The sequence below is a fragment of the Triticum urartu genome, chromosome 6A (assembly GCF_056163025.1).
Source record: "Triticum urartu cultivar PI428250 chromosome 6A, HENAU_Tu73, whole genome shotgun sequence".
Lineage (NCBI taxonomy): Eukaryota > Viridiplantae > Streptophyta > Magnoliopsida > Poales > Poaceae > Triticum > Triticum urartu.
Genome location: NC_141878.1, coordinates 588,962,957 through 588,978,311, shown reverse-complemented (window position 1 = coordinate 588,978,311; position 15,355 = coordinate 588,962,957). Strand labels below are relative to the sequence as shown.

The 15,355-nt window shown below is 50.1% G+C and overlaps 1 pseudogene; it reads left to right on the top strand.

Annotated features, from left to right (window-relative positions):
- Positions 1–14,154: 14,154 nt before the first annotated feature.
- Positions 14,155–15,066, top strand: LOC125507095 (E3 ubiquitin-protein ligase SINA-like 10; annotated as a pseudogene).
- Positions 15,067–15,355: the final 289 nt, after the last annotated feature.

Genomic DNA, 15,355 nt, shown 5'->3' with positions numbered 1-15,355 from the left:
AATCTCCTAGGGGGGCGGCGGCCAAGGGGTGGGGGCTTGCCCCCCAAGCAAGGGGGCGCCCCCCCTTTAGGGTTTCCCCCACCCTAGGCGCATGGGCCCTAGGGGAAGTGGTGCCCCAGCCCACTTTGGGCTGGATTCCTTACCACTTCAGCCCATGGGGCCCTCCGGGATAGGTGGCCCCACCCGGTGGACCCCCGGGACCCTTCCGGTGGTCCCGGTACAATACCGGTGCCCCCGAAACTTGTCCCGACGGCCGAAATAGCACTTCCTATATAGAATTCTTTACCTCCGGACCATTCCGGAACTCCTCGTGACATCCGGGATCTCATCCGGGACTCCGAACAACATTCGGGTTACTGCATATACATATCCCTACAACCCTAGCGTCACCGAACCTTAAGTGTGTAGACCCTATGGGTTCGGGAGACATGTAGACATGACCGAGATTGCTCTCCGGACAATAAACAACAGCGGGATCTGGATACCCATGTTGGCTCCCACATGAACCTCGATGATCTCAACGGATGAACCATGATGTCGAGGATTCAAGCAACCCCGTATACAATTCCCTTCGTCAATCGGTATGTTACTTGCCCGAGATTCGATCGTCGGTATCCCAATACCTCGTTCAATCTCGTTACCGGCAAGTCACTTTACTCGTACCGTAATGCATGATCCCGTGACCAGACACTTGGTCACTTTGAGCTCATAATGATGATGCATTACCGAGTGGGCCCAGTGATACCTCTCCGTCATACGGAGTGACAAATCCCAGTCTTGATCCGTGTCAACCCAACAGACATTTTCGGAGATACCCATAGTATACCTTTATAGTCACCCAGTTATGTTGTGACGTTTGGTATACCCAAAGCACTCCTACGGTATCCGGGAGTTACACGATCTCATGGTCTAAGGAAAGGATACTTGACATTGGAAAACTCTAGCAAACGAACTATACGATCTTGTGCTATGTTTAGGATTGGGTCTTGTCCATCACATCATTCTCCTAATGATGTGATCTCGTTATCAATGACATCCAATGCCCATAGTCAGGAAACCATGACTATCTATTGATCAACGAGCTAGTCAACTAGAGGCTTACTAGGGACATATTGGTGTCTATTATTCACACATGTATTACGATTTTCGGATAACACAATTATAGCATGAATAAAAGACAATTATCATGAACAAGGAAATATAATAATAATGCTTTTATTATTGCCTCTAGGGCATATTTCCAACACCTTGTTGGAATAGGAGAAGGAGGGAAAGAGGAGGAAGAGAGGAAGGAAAGGGGGTGATGTGGACATAGACCTAGGGTAGGGTAATAGGCCCGACCTACATGTCCTACCTAAGGTCCTTGTCCTAAGAATAAAGAAGTTCAAGAATCAGAAGAAAGGATCCAGCAGAGGTGTCGAGTGATTTCCACTCGACCTACCATCCACTCGGGACCCCACTTTATCTAGGTCACTCGACCACCAAACCACTCAACGACAAGAAGACCTAAAGCCGCTCCGCGCAGCAACGGTCGGGCATTCACCCAGATATTTAATGGCCATTTGTAACACTTTAATACATGTGTTACATGTAACGCCACCCCTTTATGTACATTGAATCCTTTGTAACGGAGGGGAGCTGGGGTCCTGGCGCACTCTATATAAGCCACCCCCTCCTCTGGGACAAGGGTTCGCACCCCCTGTAACTCACACGCATATAATCCAGTCGACCGCCTCCGGGCTCCAAGAGGTAGGGCTATTACTTCCTCCAAGAAGGGCCTGAACTCGTAAACCTTGCGTGTACAACTCCTCCATAGCTGGGATCTTGCCTCTACATTCTTACCCCCCCTATTCTACTGTCAGACTTAGAACCACAACAGTTGGCGCCCACCGTGGGGCAGGTGTCTTGGCGAATTGTTGGAGAAGTTGCAACTATCCAATCACCTTCATCATGGTTTCAGGCGGAGGTTTGGGTGAGGGCCGCGAGATCCGTCTTGGCGCGCTTGTTTTCATCGCCGACGACTCCGCTTGGCTTCAGGAGGCTCCACTCGATGTCGACGCACTCCCCGTCCGTGGAGCAACGCACTTTCGCGCGTGTGTCTGCGACGTCCTCCTGCAGCAACCGATGACCCAGTATCGGTCGGCTCCTGTGGTGTCCTCCCTCCCTGTCTTCCGCCGACGCAAGCGTTCCGGTCGGTCGAGGCTTCAACGGTGGGTGAGGCACGCGGTGGCCCACCAATCGGCCACCCCCCAGGTCTCGGCGATCGAGCCCGACGAATCTCTCTACGGCATGTTCGATCTGTCGACTGGCTCCGCAGAGACTGCATCCGAGTGCGACAGCAGTGATCCAGCGGCGGAGGTCCTAATGGTCGATGGACCTCGCAGTCCTCCCGGCTTCCCCCGCATCGACGGTGGTGACGACGGAGGCGACCCGTCGCATGCCCATGAGGAGTACCTCCCAGATCCCCTCTCCTCGCAGCAGAAGGAATAACTTCGCCGCCGAAACATGGATGCACTTCACACTCCTATCGTTGGTGAAACCCCGGAGGCCCAGGCCTTGGAGGACGCGCGCCTGGCCAACCTGGCTGAGCGTACTCGAATGGAAAACCTCCAGTGAGTACTCGACGAGCATGCGCGACAACAGGTTCCAGAATCCAGTCGACGTCAGCTCTTTCCACCTCCGACTCAGGTATATTGAACTCCGATCCAAAATCTTACAGCTGCGGCTCGAATAGCAGAGTCAATTCAGCCCTCCACTACAAAAAAAAGACACATCCGTGACATTTTGGGCCGAATGAAATTTTTTTCTGTCATACATATGACACTTCTATGACGATAATTGTGACAAAACCCGGTATCATCATAGATGTGGTGGGCTCCTACTTCTATGACAAAAAATCATGACAGAAAATGGGCTTTTCGTCCTGGGCGGGCCGGAGACGCAGCTGCATGACATTCTTTGGGCCGTCCATGACGGTAAAAACTGTGGTAGAAGTGAGGGGGAGGAAAATTTCAGGGAGTTCCCGGTTACGGTGGGAGGTCGGAGGCCGAGCGATGCGCGTTTCTCTCGTACACGTACGCGCGTGTGTGCGAGGCGTTGGCTCTAACTGAACCCGAGCGAGGCGTTGGGCTCTAACTGAACCCGAGCGATTGCACTACAGGCTACGCGTTACTGAACCCGAGCGATCGATCGATGGCTATTAACTGAACCCGATCGAGCGATTCCTTGGCTACTGCTGCTAACTGAAGCAGATCGATGGGATGAACAGTGAGCGTTGCGGGGGGGGTTTGGATGAACAGTGAGCGGTGGCATTGCCTCTGGATGAACAGGACCCCGTGTTGTGGTGGAGGGCTGGATGAACAGTAGACGGTGGAGGGGTGCCCGTGGGGGTGGATGAACAGGACCCCGTGGTGTGGAGGGCAGGATGAACAGTAGACGGTGGAGGGGTGGTTGAACAGTAGCCGGTGGAGTAGCGCTCGGTGGAGGCTGGATGAACAGGAGCCCGTGGAGGCTGGAGGAGGTCGACGGTGGATGAACAGTAGCTCGTGGAGGCTGGAGGGGGTCGACGGTGGAGATGAACAGTATCCTGTGGAGTCCCATTTTGCGGTACGCCACACCCCTCCCGATGAACAGGACCCCCGTTTCGACCGTAACGCTCCAACACAAGTCCGTTTCCTCCATTTTGCGGTACACCACACCCCTCCCGATCAACTGGACCCCCGTTTCGACCGTAGGAGGTCCATTTCCTCCGTTTTGCGGTACGCCACACCCCTCCCGATCAACAGGACCCCCGTTTCGACCGTAGGAGGTCTGTTTCCTCCATTGTGCGGTACGCCACACCCCTCCCGATCAACAGGACCCCCGTTTCGACCGTAGGAGGTCCGTTTCCTCCGTTGTGCGGTACACCAGGCCTCGTTTCCATCGCCTCTTCCGTCCAAGCCCTCCCGATGAACACGACCACGCATTCCATTCCGACCCATGAACACGACGACGACGCTGTTTCTCCGTTCCGACCCAGCCATGTACACGAGCCCTCGCCGTACGTATGCGCGAGTAGGCATTCGAGACCCCGCCCGTATGTACACATACGTGGCCGTATTTTCTTTCTTGCACCCTGGCCGCCTCTACTATGACACGTGCGCGCCTCTACATCCACCAGTATATATGTTTGTACACGTTCGCGACCAGAATGACAACGCTACGTACGCTTCGACCAGGTGGGTCCCGACTGTCAGGCACTTCCTTGCCTGCAAAGATGTAGTTGGTGGGTCCCAGCAGTCAGGGGGGCGAAATACGGTGGCCCGTCCGGTGGGTCCCCGCTGTCAAGTGGAGGAATAATTATTTTGCATGTAATAAGGAGCACTTCCTTGCTGCGGTCGTGGACCCAGCTGTCAGCCTCTCCACGTACAGTCCATGTCCGATGGAAGCCGTTCCTTGACCACGTTGACCACGCCGCGCCAAGAGCACCAGGGCGGTGGACGACGGCGAGGCCTAGGAAGGGGACGACGCGGAGCCAGGGAAGACGCGGCAGTGGATGCCCACGCGTAGAGGAGTACGAGGGCACTGGTTCGCTGCGGTGTGAGGCTGCCGTCGCCGTAGAGTAACAGGGGGTGTGGGTGAGTAGAGGGATGGCCTGGCCAGCAGTGGGAGTAGTTGGGGGCGGTGAGGCCTCCGCCGCATCGCAGCCGGCCACGGGAGGCAGGACCACGAGGCACGACCGGCGCTAGTTTGGGCGGCTGGAGCAACAAGGCCAGAGGTTGAAGAAGCATGACGGCCGTTGGATGGACATCGTACGGTCACTGGAGCTAGAATCGTGCATATTGACTAATTTGACAAAGCCCTCCGTCCCCGTCAACTTAGTAGGCCCACAAGTCAGCCTGCCACTATACTGGGTCCCAGCTAACAGGGGGGAGTATTCATTTTTTTGTGCATAATAAGGAGGCACTTCCTTGCGTGCGAAGATATAGCTGGTGGGTCCGAGCTGTCAGCGGCGGTAACATTTTTTCGCAAAATACAGAGGCCCTTTCGGTGGGTCCCAGATGTCAGGTGGAGGAATCATTATTTTGCGTGTAATAAGGAGGCATTTCCTTGCATGCGGCCATGGACCCAGCTGTCGGCCTCTCCACCTAAAGTCCACTTCAGATGCATGTCAGTCGTTGACCACATTGACCAGGCCACGCCGAGAGCACCAGGGCGGTGGACGAAGGTGAGGCCTAGGAAGGGAATGACACGGAGGCAGGGAAGACTCGGCAGTTGTTTCCCACGCGGACGGGAGTATGACTGTACGAGGGTTTACTGGTTCGTCTGCCGTCGCCGGAGAATAACAGCAGGTGTGGGTGAGTAGAGCGATGGCTAGGCCAGCGATGGGAGTACAGTGGGGCGGTGACGCCTGCGCGGCAGCACAGCCGGCCGCGGGGAGGAGGGAGCAGGCAGTCCCGCCGGCGCCTGTTTGAGCAGCTGGAGCAGGAAGAGCAGAGATTGAAGAAGCACGACGGCCGTTGGATGGACATCCAACAGTCACTGCTTGTGCGTCAACCTTTTTTAGGAAAGCCTCAAATCTGTGGAAAATAGCATAAAGCCCATCTACCATTATTTCTAATAATTTTCAGCCCATTTGCTAATTCTTAAGGTTTTTTTGGAGCCCATATTCTTTTTGTTAGCATTACAGCCCAAATTGTGGCCACGGTTAAAAAATTATACGAAATTTTGCATATTTCGGTGTGGTCTGAACTGTTTTTAATCCCGAAATTTCGACTCACATTCAAACTGATTTTAAAAATAAATGTATATCAATATAAAATCCAACAAATTCTCCACGCCTAAAAATTAATGTAATTTAAAATCTTGAAATGAAAAAAAAGATATTTGAAACTAATTGCCGGTTTGATGTGTTTTAAAAATGTACAGCCCATTTCTCATTACTGATGGGCCATTTTCTCGGCCAGCCGAATGAAAGAAAGCTCTGGTCGTCTTGAAAGATTTGCAGCCCAACAGGCCTGACAAAGCGACTTACTTGGCAAATCACAAAAAAACTGGGCTGTGGCCGTGGACCCAGCTGTCAGCCTCTCCACGTACAGTACTCTTCCGATGGAAGTCGTTCCTTGACCATGTTGACCACGCCGCATGGAGAGCACCACAGCGGTGGACGACGGCGAGGCCTAGGAAGGGGACGACGCGGCAGTTGAAGCCCGTGCGGAGAGGAGTACGAGGGTTCACTGGTTCGGCTGCGGTGTGAGGCTGCCGTCGCCGCAGGGCCTGGCCAGCGATGTGAATAGTAGGGGGCGGTGAGGCCTCCGTGGTAGCACAGCCGGCCACGGGAGGCAGGAGCATGCAGCACGACCGGCGCTGCTTTGGGCGGCTGGAGCAAGAAGACCAGAGGTTGAAGAAGCACTACAGCCGTTGGATGGACATTGTTATTTTGCGCGTAATAAGGAGGAACTTCCTTGTGTGCGAAGATATAGCTGGTGGGTCCGACCTATCAGTGGGGGGAACGTTTTTTTAGTCCATTTGGTGGGCTGGGTGAAACAATGATGTAGCATCTATACAGCCCGTTTGAATCCCATTTGCATTTTTCTCGAAATCCGCAGACTTGCTGGGCTGGGTGAAAATATCATGTTGGGCTTGACGGAGAAATGTTATAAAAACATAAACACATGATTGCACGTCAGTAAAATCTTTGCAAGCTTATGTACGCAATCACTAGGAGTTAACTTGCCAAGTTATATATAAACAATTATTATTATTATTTTGTAAGAACTTTCAACTTATGAAATAAAATATCATTTTAATCTGATGAGTTAATAGTACGTGGGGTATTATTATTTTTTAGGCTAGACGTGGGACAGTTGAGTTGGTTCTAGGGGAAAGTACTGGGAGAAAACTCAGTTTACATCGAAAAAGAAAGTGGGACAAAATTCAGAGACCTGCTGGGTCCACCTGAGGAGGGGAATATGTTGGGAGGAAGGAGGTTCAAAGCACGGCAGCCGAGTGAACTAGTTTTTTTACGGACAAGTGAACTAGTTTACATACATAAGCAAATAACCACCAAAAAAGCAATCAGGTTAATGGGTTCTTAAAAGAAATATTTTGGACAAAACAGATAATTATGACACATAGGCTAATGCATGAAACACTCAGATGATAAAGGTGCTTATAAACAGATAAAGTACAACATCTAGACCTTCCTAGCACGCTTGATCATGACGCTGCGGCTGTCCATGTACTCGTCGGTTAGGGGAAGCAGACATGCCCTCATGTCCAAGATCTGCCTGTACATGTCATAGCATGCATATGCGTCCTTGGCCGCGTAGGTTATGTAGGCTAGATTCAGAGGTACCTCCCACGTGTTCAGGTCGTCTTCTTTCATGTTGGCGTATCAGGGGTCGATGATGGTCTCAGCGAGGTCAACCACGGAGTCCTTCTCCTGCCCGTTGCTGATGATCTTGTATTGCTTCTGGATGTCGACAAGCTTGTTGCACCAGATGGCCGAATCGTCGTGTTCTTCCTTCTCTCCACCGTAGCGAAGGTGCAGTCGGCGCTGCCGATGAAACGGGCGAATGCTCCAGAACCTGGTGCAGCCATAGGACTGAGGCGAGGCAGAGCTTCACCGAGTCTGTATCGTTGGTGTACGTCACATTCAACTTGGTGCAGCCATAGGACTGAACGGTGAACTCAAAGGGGAACTCCTTGCTGAAGTCCATATCCATCAGGCTCACCCCTAGGATCGCCATTGGAGTCTCTTCGAGTGAACGAGTGTGTAGGCGGTGGCAGTAGTTCGTTTTTCAGCTCCTGGGGAACTGGATTCAACAGTAAGCTGAGTGTGTACAGGCGACAACAGTTACTACCCCTCCCTCGTTCGCTGCACGCCTGGCAGAAGATGCACCCTCGGCCACACGTCGATTCACGAGCGGGTCTGTATTGGTACTGTAATAACAGGAGTTAGTGGTCACTTTACTTAAATTTAATTAGCTCTAATAGAAATTTATACTTAAAACAAGCAATGCATTCGCTCGTTCTATCAGTGCCACAGGATCAACATGCACAACAATTAGAATTATTATTTTCAGGACGCACATGATCAGCACATTTGTCGCACTTTCACAAAGATAATACTACCAAGTTTGAACTGTTTGTTATGGTTGTTGTCCTCTGCATCATCATGTCGTGTTTCCCAGCTTGCAAGATTCAGAACCAACAAATAAGATCCAAATAATAAGTACAACAAAGATGCCTACACATCTCATTGATTCCCAGCATGCAAGATTCAGAACCAACAAATAAGATCCAAATAATAAGTACAACAAAGATGCCTACACATCTCATTGATTCCTAGCTTGGAAGATTCAGAACCAACAAATAAGATTCAAATAATAAGTACAACAAAGTTGCCTACACATCTCACTGATTCCCAGCTTGCAAGATTCAGAACCAACCCATTAGAGCCTTTTGATAAAGTGAATATCGGGATTAAATCCATCTTCGCTAGCCATGTCATACAATCGAAGAACTTGGCAAATGCTCTTGACCGTCACAACATATGTAGTTGAGTATTCCTGTTTGCATAGCACAAACCAGGAGAGCATGATTTCACTTTAATAGTGGCCTCCTTTACTCAACCTGCAGCTCCACTCGGATGAAGCCTGCCTAGACTTCCATGATTCAATTCATGCGCCTTTTTCTGTAGTTCACCTGAAATGAAGCAAAGATTCCATCATTCAGCTAGCAAGAAGTACTTGCTCTCATGAGCTGGCAGGTTCTTCTTTAGTAGTTGTACTAAAATTGAGGAACATCAAGGTTGGTTATCCGGCTCATGTAAGGTGCAACTATAATTTTGTTATCCTTTTGTGCAGTTCCACTAAAATAAAGTGCCATTGTGGTGACAATGACGGCTCATCTTGCAGAGGCTAATAAAATGTTGCACGAGATTACCAGCAGAACTAGGCAGAGATTTTGGAAACTCCAATCACCATTTTGTGCAGTTCCACCAAAATTGAGATATGTTGCCCATGTGACATTTTATTTGAACTGCATAAGACACTCATTCCAAAAAAAAGTGTTTTGTGCAGTTCACCAAAAGGTCACAATAGCAACAAGGTGAAATGGATATCCCTATCTGCACAAAAAGATAGAAAGTAAACAATTGCTGGTCAATAAGAATATACGAAACATATACAAAATGAAAAGAAGCATCTTAATTATGTTCATGGCAATCACGCAAGGACAGTAGAAATTTTAAAACGTCAGCAATGCTTCATGTTACCAGAAGCATTACGATCAACAATGAGATTCCTCAAATATGGGATTACTTTAATGGTGGCATTGCTTGTTTACCAGACACAGTAAATCAACAGCAGCTAAAGAGTTGGTTTAAGGGCATGGGACCGTGGGGACACCAGGACACTCAGCAGCGTAAAGGAGCAACTTACTTATCATACTGGGGAAAACAGCAGGAGTGCCATTTGTAACACAGTTTAATTGCATCTTATCACTGGAGGCATTAGATTAACAATAACACAGGTTAGACATGTCCCTAAGGTAACAGTGTGATCGCTTCATTTTACATGCGCCCTTACATTAACAATAGCAAAAGGTTGGTATAAGAACATGCGACAGTGGACGCATCAGCGCAATGTACCTACAAGGAGGCATAAAGTGGTGATGCCGAGTTTGTTCATGCTATGTGAGGGCATCAAACCTAATCCTGGAGACCTTGTACTATGTGAGGGCAGCAAATCTAATCCTGGAGAGCATTTACTATGTGAGGGCAGCAAATCTAATCCTGGAGACCTTTTACTATGTGAGGGCAGCAAATCTAATCCTGGAGACCTTTCACTATGTGAGGGAAGCAAATCTAATCCTGAGACCTTTTACTATGTGAGGGCAGCAAATTTAATCCTGAGACCTTTTACTATGTGAGGGCACCAAATCTAATCCTGGAGACCTTTTACTATGTGATGGCAACAAATCTAATCCTGGACATACTCTGTTGACTTGTCCACCAGCCGCCACTTTCTATCCTTTTTTCAACCAATAATAGATCTGTTCCTTATCCAGTTTGTACTGCATTTTCCCATTATTTCCCTTTTCAGCCAAGAGACCGGTTGGGTATCCGGTCTCTACTACTTTCACCATATTATTTCCTCTTTGAATCAAGTCCTAGATTCATGCTACAACTTTCCCCCCTTTCTTCGTTGTTTGAAAAAAGCCCTAGATTCGAATGCATGAAGTAGCTTTACCTCTAATAATACTAAAAATTTAGGTGGCTTTGGAAGAGCTGATGGGAGTATAAAAAGATGCACATGCAGACACGTGGGGGGCTGGGGCAATAGATCAAGGCCGCTTTCGAAGAACTTATACCTGAGGGTCGTCGGGATGTCGGCGGCGGCAGGTCGGATCTGCGGACAATATGGCAGGGAGGAAGAAGGGTCGGAGGACCTCCCGAGCCGGCGCTGTGTCGGAGAGAACGGCACGGGAAGAGGATCGGGCCCCTCCAGCAGCTATGGGTTTCCTCCCTCGGCGGCGATGACCACGTGAACGATGCACCTTTTAGTCCTCTACACACACCGGCCGAAGGTATCCGGCAAGATCTGTGACCAGCGGTGAGCAGAGAGAAAATGTCACTACCGCTGTCTTGCTTATATCTGGAGAGGATGAGAGAATGAAGAGAGCAACCCTAGTAAAGCAAGCGCTCAGGCCCCTGCGTCCATATATAGTGGAGTGATTATCTTTTTTCTCTCCACAACAAGCGTTTCAATTTGTGTACGTGGCATTAAAGAAAAGAAACTCTCTATTTAAGGTGACTACTGTACAACTCCTACTTACTACTACTAGTAGTACTACAGTATTGTTCACTTGTGCTCCCTGCCCCTCCATTCATTGAACAACCCCACGGGTGAATAAACATACAGTACTTACTGTATTTATATAGAACGAACAAGCTCGAACTATTTTCGCGTAGTTAATAGTTGAGGGCGGGGCTTTTCCCGGGCAGTACGCGCGGTAGTTTTCGGGTAGGCGGTTTGACAGAGAGGCGAGGAGGGTGAGCGAGTGGGGCTGTGCAATTTGACGGTGCATTACTGCTGGAAAGACTTGTGATATGACCACTCACTATAGTCATGAATTACTGGCGCTCCGACCGGGGTGATGCCCCCCTTCCGTTCCGCGCTCTAATCTGGTGCATGACACGTCGACACGGATGATGGCTCTCCCACATGTCGGAGTAGTAAGAAGGAGCAAAGAATGATGCAGTACATAGTAGTACTATACTACTCCGTACTACTCAGGTCGGAGGAGTGCGAACCACGCAACCCAGTGAACCAGCAGTGCGAACCCGGTGGGAGGGGTGGGTTTGCTCAACTGCGGCCCCACCTCACAGTGAAAACGTTATGACTGGAATAAAAATGCCATATGCTCCCTCCGTTCATAAATATAAGCCTTTTTAGATACTATTTCAAATGGAATACAGCATACAGATGTATGTAGACATAGTTTAGAGTGTAGATTCACTCATTTTGCTCCGTATGTAGTAGTCACTTGCTGGAATCTTTAGAAAGACTTATATTTGGGAACGAAGGGAGTACTATACTAACAAAACATTAAGGCCACGAGGCGATGCAGTGCTAGTTATAGGAGGCAAGAAGAAGAGATGCATCCATCGACGATGTCCACCTCCTCGACTTAGGGCGCCGGCCCACCGAACGGTGCCTAAGTAGCAGCGGCTTTCGTGGCCAGGTCGACGTGCTTCTGAACAATGGCGTCCAAAGATTCCAGCCGCTGGAAGAAGGCCGACTTCTTTCTATCCCCGCTTTCCTTGTAGTGGCCTATGTAGACGATTTCCTCGTAGACGTGGATGTGCAGGTCAATGGTTTCTTGCATGGCGAGGCGCTGCGCAGCGAGCGCGGCCTCGAGGTGCACATTATTCGTCAAGACCTCCGGCACCTGCAGGGCCACCAGGGCTTGAAAGAGTTCATCACCATGGAGGCCGATGAGGGTGGCAGGAAATGAGGAGCCTGGGCGCGTGGGCTAGAGCAGTACGGCAAGGTCGTCCGCGCGCTTCTTGACGGTGGTGAACTTGCGGATGGACTTGACCATCATGTCGTCCATGCGAGAGGCGAAGCCGGCATCGGCGAGGGCTATGATGCCTGCGGTCGCCAGCACCGTCTGGAAACGCTGCACAGTGCGGGGCCGCAGGCCGGCGCCTTGGATGATTTGGCACAGCCGACTGCCGCTCGCGTCCATTGCCTCCATAGGTACTTGTGGCTTCTGGTCACTTGGTCTTGGATTGGAGTGAGCAGTGTTGCGCAGAGACTTGGGAGTCGATGGATTGGAGTGGTGGGGCGCCTTTATTATATGAGAGTCCAAACTCTGTTGCATCACATCATGCTGGCTCTATTCTGCTTCTCCAATTAATTCCCTCTGCATGTAATTGAGGATGCATCATTGACCGTTCAACGTCTCGGGAACCGCTACCCTCTCCCTCCTTGGCATTGAAGCACCTATGGACCCGTTGACGACGAGGTGCCTATGGTGACTTCGCAAATTTCAAGATGATAGTGTCGTGCGTGTGTGCGTTCATAGGGGTGAGTGTATGCATGTGTATATGAGCGCTTGCGTCTGTACTGTGTAAAAAAATGTAAATGCGTGTCAAAAAGAGACTAGTCAGTATACTCAATATTGTGCACCTCGGAGAGGAAAATGATAGAACTAGTACGTACTCCCTCCGTTCCATAATATAAGAACGTTTTTGACACTAGTGTAGTGTCAAAAACGCTCTTATATTATGGGACGGAGGGAGTATTTATTTACGGTGCAGATTCACTCATTTTGCTCCATATGTAATCCGTCTCGGTGTAGTCTAGTCACTTGTTGAAATCTCTAGAAGGGCAAATACTCCTTTCTGGTTTACAGGGCTATACTAGCAAGTAGTTGTATGTACTAGTACAATAGTGGGCTCACATAGCAATTTTGTCTCATGCAAGAGCCTGGCTATATGCGTGCTCCAATGTTCGCAACTGCAACGTTCGGTTTGCACTTGGCTCTTTGCGTCTTCGAGAAGACGAACAATGATGTTACTACTACTACTTCTACAGTGTTGAATCCACTGCTGCATGTCCGTCCACCGCGAGCGGGACGGATAGCTTGTTGTAGAAGTACTATGAAGTAAAACCATGTCCTCGTTTGTGAGCAACCGCGCGCATGGGTCAGGGAGAAGGCGTGTAGTAAAATCAAGCTTCTCCTCGTTGTACGAGTTGACGCGACACATCATAGCACTGGCCCCACATGCTTGCCTCTAAACTTGGCTGAAAGACCCGCAGTGTACAATATATTTGTTGCAACCTCAAACATTTACCCACCACAAATTAAAATATATGTGGCCGTGTGCATCGTTCTGATGCAGAGACCGGGGAGTCCCCCCTTTTCGAAGAAAAAACAAATTAAAATATATATTCCTGTCTTGACCAGATGAGCGTGCCAACTACAATCACCAGGGTGTCAGGTAGGGCCAGAAGACTATTTTATTTTATTTTTAACTTCGAGAAGGCCACATAGCATGGAGCCGACCCCAACGATTTTAAGCTTACAGGCATGGTACACGCTATCCTAGACTACTCTACACATGAAACTGCCACACGAGCGTCTGGGCTGCGCTTGGCTCTTCGCCTCTTCGGGAAGTCAAACAATGATGGAGTACTACTACACTGGAGGAGTACTACCGTACGCTTCTGGCCATCTGACACCGATTGAACTACTGCATGTCCACCGCATGCGGGAATGAGAGCGTGTAGAGAAAGCTTCTCCTAGTCTTGCCAGCCACCACGCTCATGGGCGAGGGAGGGACGCTCCTGCCTTTGCGTGTATGACAGGTGGGCCCGACAGGTGTGTGGCCAACCTGTCATACAGCCAAAGGCAGGTGCAGTTAAGTTGGCGAGGGAGAGGATAATCAAACTTCTCGTTGATGTATGAGTTGACGCGACACATCAAAGCACTGCACTCGATATATTTCAATAATTTGCGTTTATTGATGCATTAATTACAACGCATGCATGCATGCCGTGACTCTCCTTTTGATACTTGCATGTGTTGATTTAATGCACCTTGAAGTAGTATAAAATATGTGACGGTAAAGCTTTGTAATACCCCAGCCCAAGTCGAGAGATGGTTGTGCACGAGGAGGGCGAGATCATGCAGACCGAACAGGACCCGATGATGGAGCTCTCTAAGGTCTCGATGGACCTCACCGTGCTCCACTGCCCCTTGTGCCTCCGCCCCTTGACGCCTCCAGTGTATGAGCTTCGAATACACCTCGTCCATTCGGCTGATTGAGCAAGGTGCAGGTTTCTTGATTGATGTGCTGTTCGATTGATTTCTGCAGTGCAAGGGAGGGCACCTGGCCTGCACGGACTGCCGCGTCGAGCGCCTCGGGAACCAGCGGCAGTGCCAGAAGTGCGAGCGTGGTGGTGGCTTCGACGTTCGGAACACGGCGGTGGACAACGTCCTTTCGTCAGTGAGGGTGGAGTGCCCGCACGAAGGCTGTGGGATCTACGTCACTTACCACAAGCTCGCCGATCACCAGAGCGTGTGTCCGCTCGCGCCCTGCAAATGCCCCGTGTCCATCTGCGGCTACAAAGGCCCGCCGCCGGCGCTCTACCACCACATCAGCACCGCGCATCCCATGCCCGTGCACAGGATCTAGTACGGCAAGGTGCTCCAGCTGCAAGTGCCACTGTCGGAGCCTCGGCTCTTGCTGTTCGCGGAGGAGGACCGCCACGCATTTTTCTTGGTCAGCGGCGTGCTCGACATGGCACGCCTATCGTCGTGTCGGTCGTCTGCATCAGAGCGGGGGCGTCCCCACTGCCGCACTATGTGGCCAAGCTGTGGGCGAACGGCCTGCCGGGGGAGCCCAAAGGCATGACCGACGCCGTCAAGGTGGAAATGGAGGTGACAAGCAGCAAGGATCCCAGCGACGTCGACGTGCAGGAGCTGACCTTCTTGACAGTTCCGCCCAAGCTGCTGGTCGGGGCTAAGCTTGTGTCCCTCCACATTCAGATTGACAAGCTCACGTCCTAAATGTTTCTACAGTGCCTTCTGTTTATCTTAGTAATATGCTAATATAGGGATTACCTTGGTCTACTTTAGCTTAAGAAATGGTGGGTTTTGGTGACGATAAAAAAATATGTTTATCAATGCATTAATTGCAATGCATGCATGCATAAAGTACATGCATTGGTCAATTTTCTCTTAATACTTGCATGCAATGATTTAATGCACCTTGGAATCTGAACATGTGTTGGGAACAACCAAATTGAGCCTTATAAAATGGAAAAACTAAAATTTTGAGATAAGCCCTATAAAACCG